Consider the following 11,149-nt stretch of genomic DNA (forward strand, 5'->3'; position numbering starts at 1 on the left):
GATATTGACACTTCGTAGACATAATCTGATTATTCCTCTACATAACTATCTAGTGATGAGGATCCTGCTCTTCTAGTATACTTATTACAATTGACTTCCAAATCTCTAAAATCCGGTCCAACTCCAGAGAAGAGCAATTAACATAATCATATTCATAGTCGCACTTATCCCTCACAGTAACCATCCTTCTAACCACCCTAAACCTTTGACTTGCTCAAACAAACCCAGACTCAGAAGAACTATCCCCCTATGAATGCGGCTTCGACCCTCTCGGATCTGCTCAACTTCCATCTCCATCTGATTCTTCCTCAGTAGCAATCCTATTCCTCCTGTTTGATCTAGAAATCACACTTTTACTAGCACTCCCCTGAGTCATCCAACTGCCCTCCCCTACCACTACCCTAACCTGAACCTCCCTCATCATTCTCCTACTCACATTAGGACTAGTTTACGAATGAGCACAAGGAGGCCTAGAATGAGCAGAATAAACACAGGAAGTTAGTCTAACAAAGACAGCTGATTTCAGCTCAACAAACCATAGTTCTAACCCTATGACTTCCTCCATGTCAGTCCTCCATCTAAGCTTCTACTCAGCATTCACTCTAAGCAGCCTAGGACTAGCCTTTCATCGAACTCACTTAATTTCTGCACTACTCTGCCTAGAAAGCATAATACTGTCCATATATATGACTGTATCAACATGGCCAGTCGAGAATCAAGCAACCTCATTCACCCTGATGCCCCTACTTATGTTAACTCTCTCAGCCTGTGAAGCAGGGACAGGCCTAGCAATACTTGTAGCCTCAACACGAACCCATGGCTCCAACTATCTACATAACTTAAACCTCCTACTGTTGGGAATTGGCTAAAGTAGAGAGGCCACGACTCCATGGAACAGTTGTACGAGCAGAGCCTAGAGAGCTTAGCATGACTAGGCCGCGGGCGCCCGTCAAGGACACTGTGTCCTTGACGGGTCTGGAAATCCCCAGCAGCGCGTAAACAGGATTTCAGAAGAGAAAGCCAGCTGCAGCTGTAACCGCAAGATAACCGCAAGTAGGAGGACTATGTGAACGTAACCTTTAGAGCTATGGCCAATTACTGCTTGACTAGTAGGCATAATTAAAACTAACAGGATAAAAGGAGAGCTATCTGGACAATAAACGGATTCAGTGCCTTATCACTCATATTGAGTCGTCTGCCTGTTTTCCTCCGTCACTCGCATCCTACAATGCTAAAAATTATCTTTCCAACAATCATACTCATCCCCATAACACTGCTATCCCCTCAAAAACTTCTATGATCTAACACAACCACACATAGCCTTCTAATTGCTACCCTAAGCCTACACTGACTCCTACCCACATACCACCCCTACAAAAATCTGACCCGATGAGCCAGCATCGACCAAATCTCATCCCCCTTGCTAGTCTTATCCTGCTGACTATTACCACTCATAATTATAGCAAGCCAAAACCACCTCCAACACAAACCCCGCACATGAAAACGAATCTTCGTCATAACCATAATTACTGTTCAACCATTCATCATCCTAGCCTTTTCAACCACAGAGCTAATACTATTCTATATCTCATTTGAAGCAACTCTCATCCCAACCCTAATCCTTATTACACAGTGAGGAAACCAATCCGAACGCCTAAGTGCCAGCATCTACCTGCTATTTTACACACTTATCAGCTCCCTACCCCTATTGGTCACAATCCCATACCTCCACACACAAACTGGCACCCTACACCTGACAATGCTAAAACTAGCCAGCCCAACAGTCTCTACCTCTTGAACAGTTATCCTCTCAAGCCTTGCCCTACTTACAGCATTCATAGTAAAAGCCCCCCTATATGGACTCCACCTATGACTTCCCAAAGCCCATGTAGAAGCCCCAATTGCAGGCTCCATGTTACTTGCAGCATTACTCGTAAAACTAGGAGGGTATGGTATCATGCGCACCACATTTTCCCTAAACCCACTCTCAAACCACTTACACTAGCCATTCCTCACCCTAGCCCTATGAGGCGCATTAATAACCAGCTCAATCTGCCCTTCGTCAAACTGACCTGAAATCACTCATCGCTTACTCCTCTGTAAGTGATATGGGCCTGGTTATTGCCGCAAGCATAATCCAAACCCACTGATCATTTTCAGGGGCAATAATCCTTATAATCTCACATGGACTAACTTCATCAATACTATTTTGCTTAGCCAACACTAACTATGAATGCACCCACAGCCGAATCCTGATCCTCACACGAGGATTACAACCGCTCCTACCACTTATAGCCACCTGATGACTACTTGCTAATCTCACTAACATAGCCCTCCCCCCAACCACAAACCTGATAGCAGAACTAACAATCATAATTGCACCATTTAACTGATCTGCCTTCACAATTATCCTAACTGGAACAGCAATCCTATTAACCACCACATACACCTTATTTATATTACTCATAACCCAGCGAGGAACCACCCCAACCCACATCACCTCTATTCAAAACTCCACTATACGTGAACACTTACTAATAACCCTTCACATTCTCCCCCTATTACTCCTAATTCTAAAACCCAAACTAATATCAGGAATTCCCTCATGCAAGCATAGTTTCAACCCAAACATTAGACTGTGTCTCTAAAAATAGAAGTTAAACTCTTCTTACCTGCCGAGGGGAGGTATAACCAACAAGAACTGCTAATTCTTACATCTGAGTTTAAAACCTCAGTCCCCTTACTTTTAAAGGATAATAGCAATCCACTGGTCTTAGGAGCCACCCATCTTTGTGCAAATCCAAGTAAAAGTCATGGATACCACACTACTCCTAAACACCTCCATACTACTCACACTAGCTATCATCCTTACACCAATATTACTCCCACTCTTATCAAAGACATTCCAAAACTCTCCATCTTCCATCACACACACTGTTAAAACCGCTTTCATAACTAGCCTGATCCCAATAACTCTTTACATCTACTCAGGTACAGAAAGTGTTACCTCGTACTGAGAATGGAAATTCATCATAAACTTCAAAATCCCACTTAGCTTCAAAATAGATCAATACTCCCTAATATTCTTTCCCATCGCACTATTTGTAACATGGTCTATCCTTCAATTTGCAATATGATACATGGCATCAGAACCATATATCACAAAATTTTTCTCCTACCTACTAATATTCCTGATCTCCATACTAATACTAACTCTCGCCAACAACATATTCCTTCTCTTCATCAACTGAGAAGGCGTTGGAATCATGTCTTTCCTCCTAATTGGCTGATGGCAAGGACGAGCAGAAGCTAACACAGCTGCCCTCCAAGCTGTACTTTACAACCGAATCGGAGATACTGGACTTATCCTAAGCATAGCATGACTTGCCTCAGTCATAATCACCTGAGAAATCCAACAAACTTTTTTACCAGCCCAAATACCAACACTCCCCCTATATTAGGCCTCATTCTAGCTGCAACCGGAAAATCAGCCCAGTTTGGCCTGGATCCATGACTTCCTGCTGCCATAGAAGGCCCAACCCCAGTCTCCGCCCTACTACACTCCAGCACTATAGTAGTAGCTTGAATCTTCCTCCTCATTCGCACCCACCCCATACTTACCTACAACCAAACTGCTCCCACCCTATGTCTATGTTTAGGCACACTATCCACACTATTCGCTGCCACATGTGCCCGTACACAAAATGACATCAAAAAAATCATTGCTTTCTCCACATCCAGCCAACTAGGATTAATAATAGTCACAAATGGCCTAAACCTCCCACAGCTAGCTTTTTTCCGTATTTCAACACATGCTTTCTTCAAAGCTATGCTATTCCTCTGTTCTGCGTCAATCATCCACAACCTCAATGGCGAACAAGATATCCAAAAAATAGATGGACTACAAAAAATACTCCCAGCAACCACTTCCTGCCTAACCATCGGCAATCTAACTCTAATAGGAACACCAGTCTTAGTAGGATTCTACTCAAAAGATCTCATTATCGAAAGCCTAAATGCATCCTACCTAAACACCAGAGCACTACTCCTAACACTCCTAGCCACATCATTCACCGCAACCTACAGCCTACGCATAACCCTACTCGTACAAACAGGATCTACACGATCATCCGCAATCCTCCCAACAAATGAAAACAATCCGATAATTATTCGCCCAATCACCCACCTCGCCCTAGGTAGCATTATAGACGGCATAATCATCACATCCTACATCACCCCAGCGAAAACCCCACCAATAACCACGCCCACCTTTACAAAAACTGCAGCCATCATCATCACAGCATTAGGCATCACCATCCTTGCACTAGAACTCTCAAACATAACACACACTCTAACCCTCCCCAAACAAAACACATACTTAAAAGTTTTCCTCCTCTCTAGGTTATTTCAACCCCCTAATGCACTGCCTTAACTCCATAATCGCCCTAAACAACGGACAAAAAGTTGTCTCCCACCTAATCGACCTATCATGATATAAAAAGATAGGTCCTGAAGGACTTGCTGATTTACAACTCATAGCAACAAAAACCTCAACTACCCTTCACACCGGACTAATCAAAACCTACCTAGGATCATTCGCCCTATCAATCCTTACCATCTTATCCTTACATTAATTCTAATAAACTTAATGGCACCAAACCCACGAAAATATCACCCCCTACTAAAAATGATACATAACTCCCTAATCGACCTCCCCACACCCCCAACCATGTCTGCTTGATGAAACTTTGGCTCCCTACTGGGAATTTGCTTAATAACCCAAATCCTAACAGGCCTGCTCCTAGCTATACACTATGCTGCAGACACAACCCTAGCCTTTTTGTCCGTAGCCCACACATGTCAAAATGTACAATACGGCTGATTAATCCACAACGTACATGCAAATGGTGCATCATTCTTTTTCATCTGCATCTACTTACACATTGGACGAGGGTTCTACTATGGTTCATACCTGTACAAAGAAACCTGAAACACTGGCATTGCCCTTCTACTCACACTAATAGCAACTGCCTTCGTAGGATATGTCCTGCCATGAGGATAAATATCACTTTGAGGCGTACCAGTCATCACCAACCTATTCTCAGCTATCCCGTACAAACCCTTGTAGAATGGGCTTGAGGTGGATTCTCAGTAGACAACCCGACCCTAACCCGATTTTTTGACCTACACTTCCTCCTCCCATTCGTAATTGCAGGCCTGACTCTCATCCACCTCACCTTCCTCCACGAATCAGGCTCAAACAACCCCCTTGGCATCGTATCTAACTGTGATAAAATCCCATTCCACCCATACTTCTCTACCAAAGATATCCCCTAGGGTTTACATTAATGCTCCTTCTACTAACAACCCTAGCCTTATTCTCCCCCAACCTCCTAGGTGACCCAGAAAACTTTACACCAGCAAACCCATTAGTCACACCACCCCACATTAAACCAGAATGATACTTCCTATTCGCATATGTCATCCTACGCTCAGTCCCCAATAAACTGGGTGGTGTATTAGCCCTCGCCGCTTCCATACTCATCCTATTCCTAGTCCCCTTCCTCCACAAGACTAAACAACGCACTATAGCCTTCCGGCCCCTATCCCAACTTTTATTCTGAACCCTCGTCGCTAACCTCTTCATCCTAACATGAGTAGGAAGCCATCCTGCAGAGTACCCCTTCATTATCATCAGCCAATTAGCCTCTATTGCCTACTTTACTATCCTCCTAATCCTGTTTCCCCTAACACAGGCCTTAGAAAACAAAATATTAAGTTACTAAAACACTCTAATAGTTTATAAAAACATTGGTCTTGTAAGCCGAAGAATGAAGACTACACCCCTTCTTAGAGTTCTGAGCAACATCAGAGAAAAAGGACTTCAACCTCTATCACCAGCTCCCAAAGCCGGTATTTTACATTAAACTACTTTCTGGCCGCGCCCGAACCCTAAATAATCCTAAACTGCTCGAATTGTCCCCCGGGACAACCCCTGCACAAGCTCCAATACAACAAATAAACTCAACAATTACCCCCACCCCACCACTAAAAATATCCCAATACCATAAGAATAGAACATAGTCCCCCCACTGAAATCTAACCGAACAGAAAATACACCTCCACTATCAACAGTAATAACCCCAAACTTCCAACACTCTGCCAATCCTCCAATAACCATACCAACAATAGCTACTAAAACAAGCCCCGTACCATATCCCATTACACGCCAGCTCCCTCAAGCCTCTGGAAATAAATCTGCCGCCAAAGACAGAATAGACAAAAACCACCAACTTCCCCCCTAAGTATACCATGAACAGTACTAACGAGATAAAAGAGACCCCCAAACGCAATAATCACCCACACCCTGCAACAGATGCTAACACCAACCCAACAATCCCGTAGTGCGGAGAAGGATTAGATGCAACCCCCAAACTCCCTAAAATAAAGCATACCCCTAAAAAAAGTACAAAATAAGTCATCGCAGTTCCAGCTTGGCTTTTCTCCAAGAACTACGGCCTGAAAAACCATTGTTGTATATTTCAACTACAGGAACCCAAATAATGTAACTTCCCTACCCCCCCGCTACCCCCCCCCGGTGCATAATCCAATGGCAATTTTTATGTATTGTTACACACTAATACCTACCCCATAAACACATGCATGTATATATATATATAATAATATGCTGAACACATACACTGACATGTCTTAGGTCATAACCATGTTACACGGACAATATCTTTAAGTTAACATCCTACTTTCAAGTAATAGTAAACTTCTTGGAGTAAGGAATACTTACTAAACCTGTACATGTAAACTGTTATCTTATAATAGAACTCCTATGGATACAACAGTGCCTGCAAACATCTACGTGAACGGTCACAAGACTTAATTGACGCTTCTCTAGAAGGACCTGTTTCAGGTATCAGGTTATCTATTAATCGGGCTTCTCACGTGAAATCAGCAACGCACCACACATAAGATTCCATCACGACCAGCTTCAGGACCATTCTTTCCCCCTACACCCTCGCTCAACTTGCTCTTTTGTACCTCTGGTTCCTTTTTCAGGGTCATTTATTTGTTTAGTCCCTTCAACTTGCTCTTCACAGATGCATCTGGTAGGCTATTAATCACCATTTGGCCTCTTAATCGTGTCACCCAAAGCCTTAGCACTTTTGGTTCCCTTTTTTTTTGGGTTTCTTCAGGCTACCCTGCGGTGCAACGGGTAAATACAATTTATATACGTGAGCATACATGGCATGCGTCCTTTTTCTCGCCCTCGGGGAATCCATTAATGAGACGGTGTAAGTATATGGGGAATCATCTTAACACTGATGCACTTTGTTTTCCATTTAGTTATGGTGTGTCCACTAACACCTACAATGGTGCAATTTAGTGAATGGTCGCAGGACATAGTTTATTATTATTACACTTTCTCTGAGGACATAGTTTATTATTATTACACTTCCTCTGATTTTCTAAACAACACTAGCAACTTTCAGCTAAAATATTCACTCATTTTTTTCGTATCCTGTCACGAATTGTATCCTTGTATTCTTAACACGTCATCAGTACTGGAGTTACATTAATAAAATAGCCATCCAAATTTGTCCATCATGAACACGTTCCATCACCCAAATTAAGAAATTTCCCTACAACATCATGAACCAAAACAAACATAAAATTCACCAGGCAAAACAACAAGCAACAACAAGCAACAACAAACAACAACAACAACAAACAACAACAAAACTTAAACGTCCTCGTAGCTTAAACCAAAGTATAGTACTGAAGATACTAAGATGTCGCCACACGCACCCGAGGACAAAAGACTTAGTCCTAACCTTACAGTTAATTCTTGCCAAATATATACATGCAAGTATCTGCGCACCAGTGTCAATGCCCTCAGCCTCCACTAATCAAGGCAAGAGGGGCAGGTATCAGGCACACAATACATCGTAGCCCAAGATGCCTTGCTCTGCCACACCCCCACGGGTACTCAGCAGTGATTAACATTAAGCAATAAGTGCAAACTTGACTTAGTTATAGCAATACTCAGGGCCGGTAAATCTTGTGCCAGCCACCGCAGTCACACAAGAGGCCCAGATTAACCGTATGCAGCATAAAGAGTGGTACCACGTTATCGTAGCAGACTAAGATAAAAATGCAGCTAAGCTGTCATAAGCAAAGGATGCACCTAAGTCCACCTTTAAAATGATCTTAGCACCTCCGAATAATTAAACCCCACGAAAGCTAAGGCACAAACTGGGATTAGATACTCCGCTATGCTTAGCCCTAAATCTTGATACTTATCACCCAACCAAAGTATCCGCCCGAGAACTACCAGTGCAAATGCTTAAAACTCTAAGGACTTGGCGGTGCCCCAAACCCACCTAGAGGAGCCTGTTCTATAATCGATAACCCACGATACACCCGACCACCTCTTGCCAGAACAGCCTACATACCGCCGTCGCCAGCTCACCTCCTTCTGAGAGTACAACAGTGAGCAGAATAGCCCCATTCCGCTAGTAAGACAGGTCAAGGTATAGCTCACGGGGTGGAAGAGATGGGCTACATGCTCTATAGTAGAGAACCCTATGGAAAGGGGTGTGAAACCGCACCTAGAAGGCGGATTTAGCAATAAAGCAGGATAATAAAGTCCTCTTTAAGCTGGCCCTGAGGCACATACATACCGCCCGTCACACTCCTCACAAGCTATTCCCCTTACTACATAAGCCACTAGCAAGCTGAAGACGAGGTGAGTCGTAACAAGGTAAGTGTACCGGAAGGTGTACTTAGCACATCAAGACGTAGCTACAATCAAAGCATTCAGCTTACACCTGAAAGATACCTGCTACCCTCAGGTTGTCTTGAAGCCTAACCCCTAGCCCAACCGCAACTGCCCTCAAGCAAGGAAATTAAAAATTGACTTACCCTACCAAACTAAAACATTTTTTTCCCCAACTTAGTATAGGTGATAGAAAAGAAACCTGGCGCGATAGAGATCTTGTACCGTAAGGGAAAGGTGAAATAATAATGAAAAACTCAAGCAATAAATAGCAAAGATCAGCCCTTGTACCTTTTGCATCATGATCTAGCAAGAATAACCAAGCAAAATGAACTTAAGCCTGTCACCCCGAAACCCAAGCGAGCTACTTACAAGCAGCTACCCTTGAGCGAACCCATCTCTGTGGCAAAAGAGTGGGATGACTTGCCAGTAGCGGTGAAAAGCCAACCGAGCTGGGTGATAGCTGGTTGCCTGTGAAATGAATCTAAGTTCCCTCTTAATTTTCCTCCACGGACCATCTAGTCTAACCCCCATGAAGTAAATCAAGAGCAATTTAGAGGAGGTACAGCTCCTTTAAGAAAGAACACAATCTCTCATAGAGGATAAATATCAGCCATTGCCTTGACTGTGGGCCTTCAAACAGCCATCAAAAAAGAATGTGTCAAAGCTCTGTAATGAAAAAAATCTAAAAATAGAACGACTCCCTTTACTACTAACAGGCCAGCCTATTAACCATAGGAGAATTAATGCTAAAATGAGAAACTAAGGATTATCCCCTCTCAGGCGCACGCTTACACACCTGTTATTAACAGACTAATCAATACCTCAATACCAACAAGCTTAAATATTGATACACCTGTTAACCTGCCTCAGGAGCGCCCATCAGAAAGATTAACATCTGTAAAAGGAACTAGGCAAACCCAAGGCCCGACTGTTTACCAAAAACATAGCCTTCAGCAGACCAAGTATTGAAGGTGATGCCTGCCCAGTGACCCAATGTTTAACGGCCGCGGTATCCTAACCATGCGAAGGTAGCGCAATCAATTGTCCCATAAATCGAGACTTGTATAAAAGGCTAAACGAGGTCTTAACTGTTTCTTACAGATGATCAGTGAAATCGATCTCCCTGTGCAAAAGCAGGGATAAACTCATGAGACGAGAAGACCCTGCGGAACTTAAAATTCAGCTGCCACCCCTCACAAACTCAAACCTACCAGGCACACCCTCACTAAAACGCTGGTATGCATTTTTTCAGTTGGGGCGACCTTGGAGAAAAACAAACCCTCCAAAAATAAGACCATACTTCTTAACCAAGAGCAACCTCTCAACGTACTAATAGTAACCAGACCCAATATAATTGATTAATGGACCAGGCTAGCTACCCCAGGGATAACAGCGCAATTTCCTCCAAGAGCTCGTATCGACAAGGAGGTTTACGACCTCGATGTTGGATCAGGACATCCTAATGGTGCAGCCGCTATTAAAGGGTTCGTTTGTTCAATGATTAACAGTCCTACGTGATCTGAGTTCAGACCGGAGCAATCCAGGTCAGTTTGTATCTGTGTTAAACTTTCCCTAGTATGAAAGGACCGGGAAAATGAGGCCAATACCAAAAGCACGCCTCCCCTTGTAAGTAATGACCCCAACTTAACTACCAAAAGGACTACCCACTTATTACCTCTCCCCTAGAAAAGGGCTTGGCTAGCGTGGCAGAGCTCGGCAAATGCAAAAGGCTTAAGCGCTTTACCCAGAGGTTCAAATCCTCTCCCTAGCTTACTTCTAATGACCAACCTATCTACAACTTACCTCACCATAAGCCTAACATATGCTGTCCCTATTCTTATTCCCGTAGCTTTTCTAACACTAGTAGAACGAAAAATTCTAAGTTACATGCAAGCCCAAAAAGGCCCTAATGTTGTAGGTCCCTTCGGACTATTACAACCCGTAGCGGATGGGGTGAAACTATTTATCAAAGAACCAATCTGCCCATCAACTTCCTCCCCGTTCCTCTTTGTCAAAACCCCTATGCTAGTTCTCCTGCTAGCTATTACAATCTGAATCCCCTTTCCTCTCCTCTTCTCCCTCACTGATCTAAACCTAGGCCTCCTCATCCTCCTAACCATATCAAGTCTAGCAGTATATTCCATCCTCTGATCAGGCTGAGCATCAAATTCAAAATACGCTCTAATCGGCACACTACAAGCAGTAGCACAGACTATTTCCTACAAAGTAACGCTAGCTATCATCTGCCTATCTGTAATTGTACTAAGTGGGAATTATACCCTAAGTACACTAGCTATAACCCAAGAACCACTATACCTTTTTTTTCCTCCTGGCCCCTTGCAATAACATGATATA

General features: G+C 43.3%; 1 non-coding gene across 1 annotated transcript; it reads left to right on the forward strand.

Annotated features, from left to right (window-relative positions):
* Nucleotides 1-7,990: 7,990 nt before the first annotated feature.
* LOC142363324 (18S ribosomal RNA) lies at nucleotides 7,991-8,809 on the forward strand. Its single transcript, XR_012765660.1, has one exon. It is a non-coding gene; the product is annotated as an 18S ribosomal RNA (ribosomal RNA).
* Nucleotides 8,810-11,149: the final 2,340 nt, after the last annotated feature.

This window comes from Opisthocomus hoazin, chromosome 15, assembly GCF_030867145.1.
Source record: "Opisthocomus hoazin isolate bOpiHoa1 chromosome 15, bOpiHoa1.hap1, whole genome shotgun sequence".
NCBI lineage: Eukaryota > Metazoa > Chordata > Aves > Opisthocomiformes > Opisthocomidae > Opisthocomus > Opisthocomus hoazin.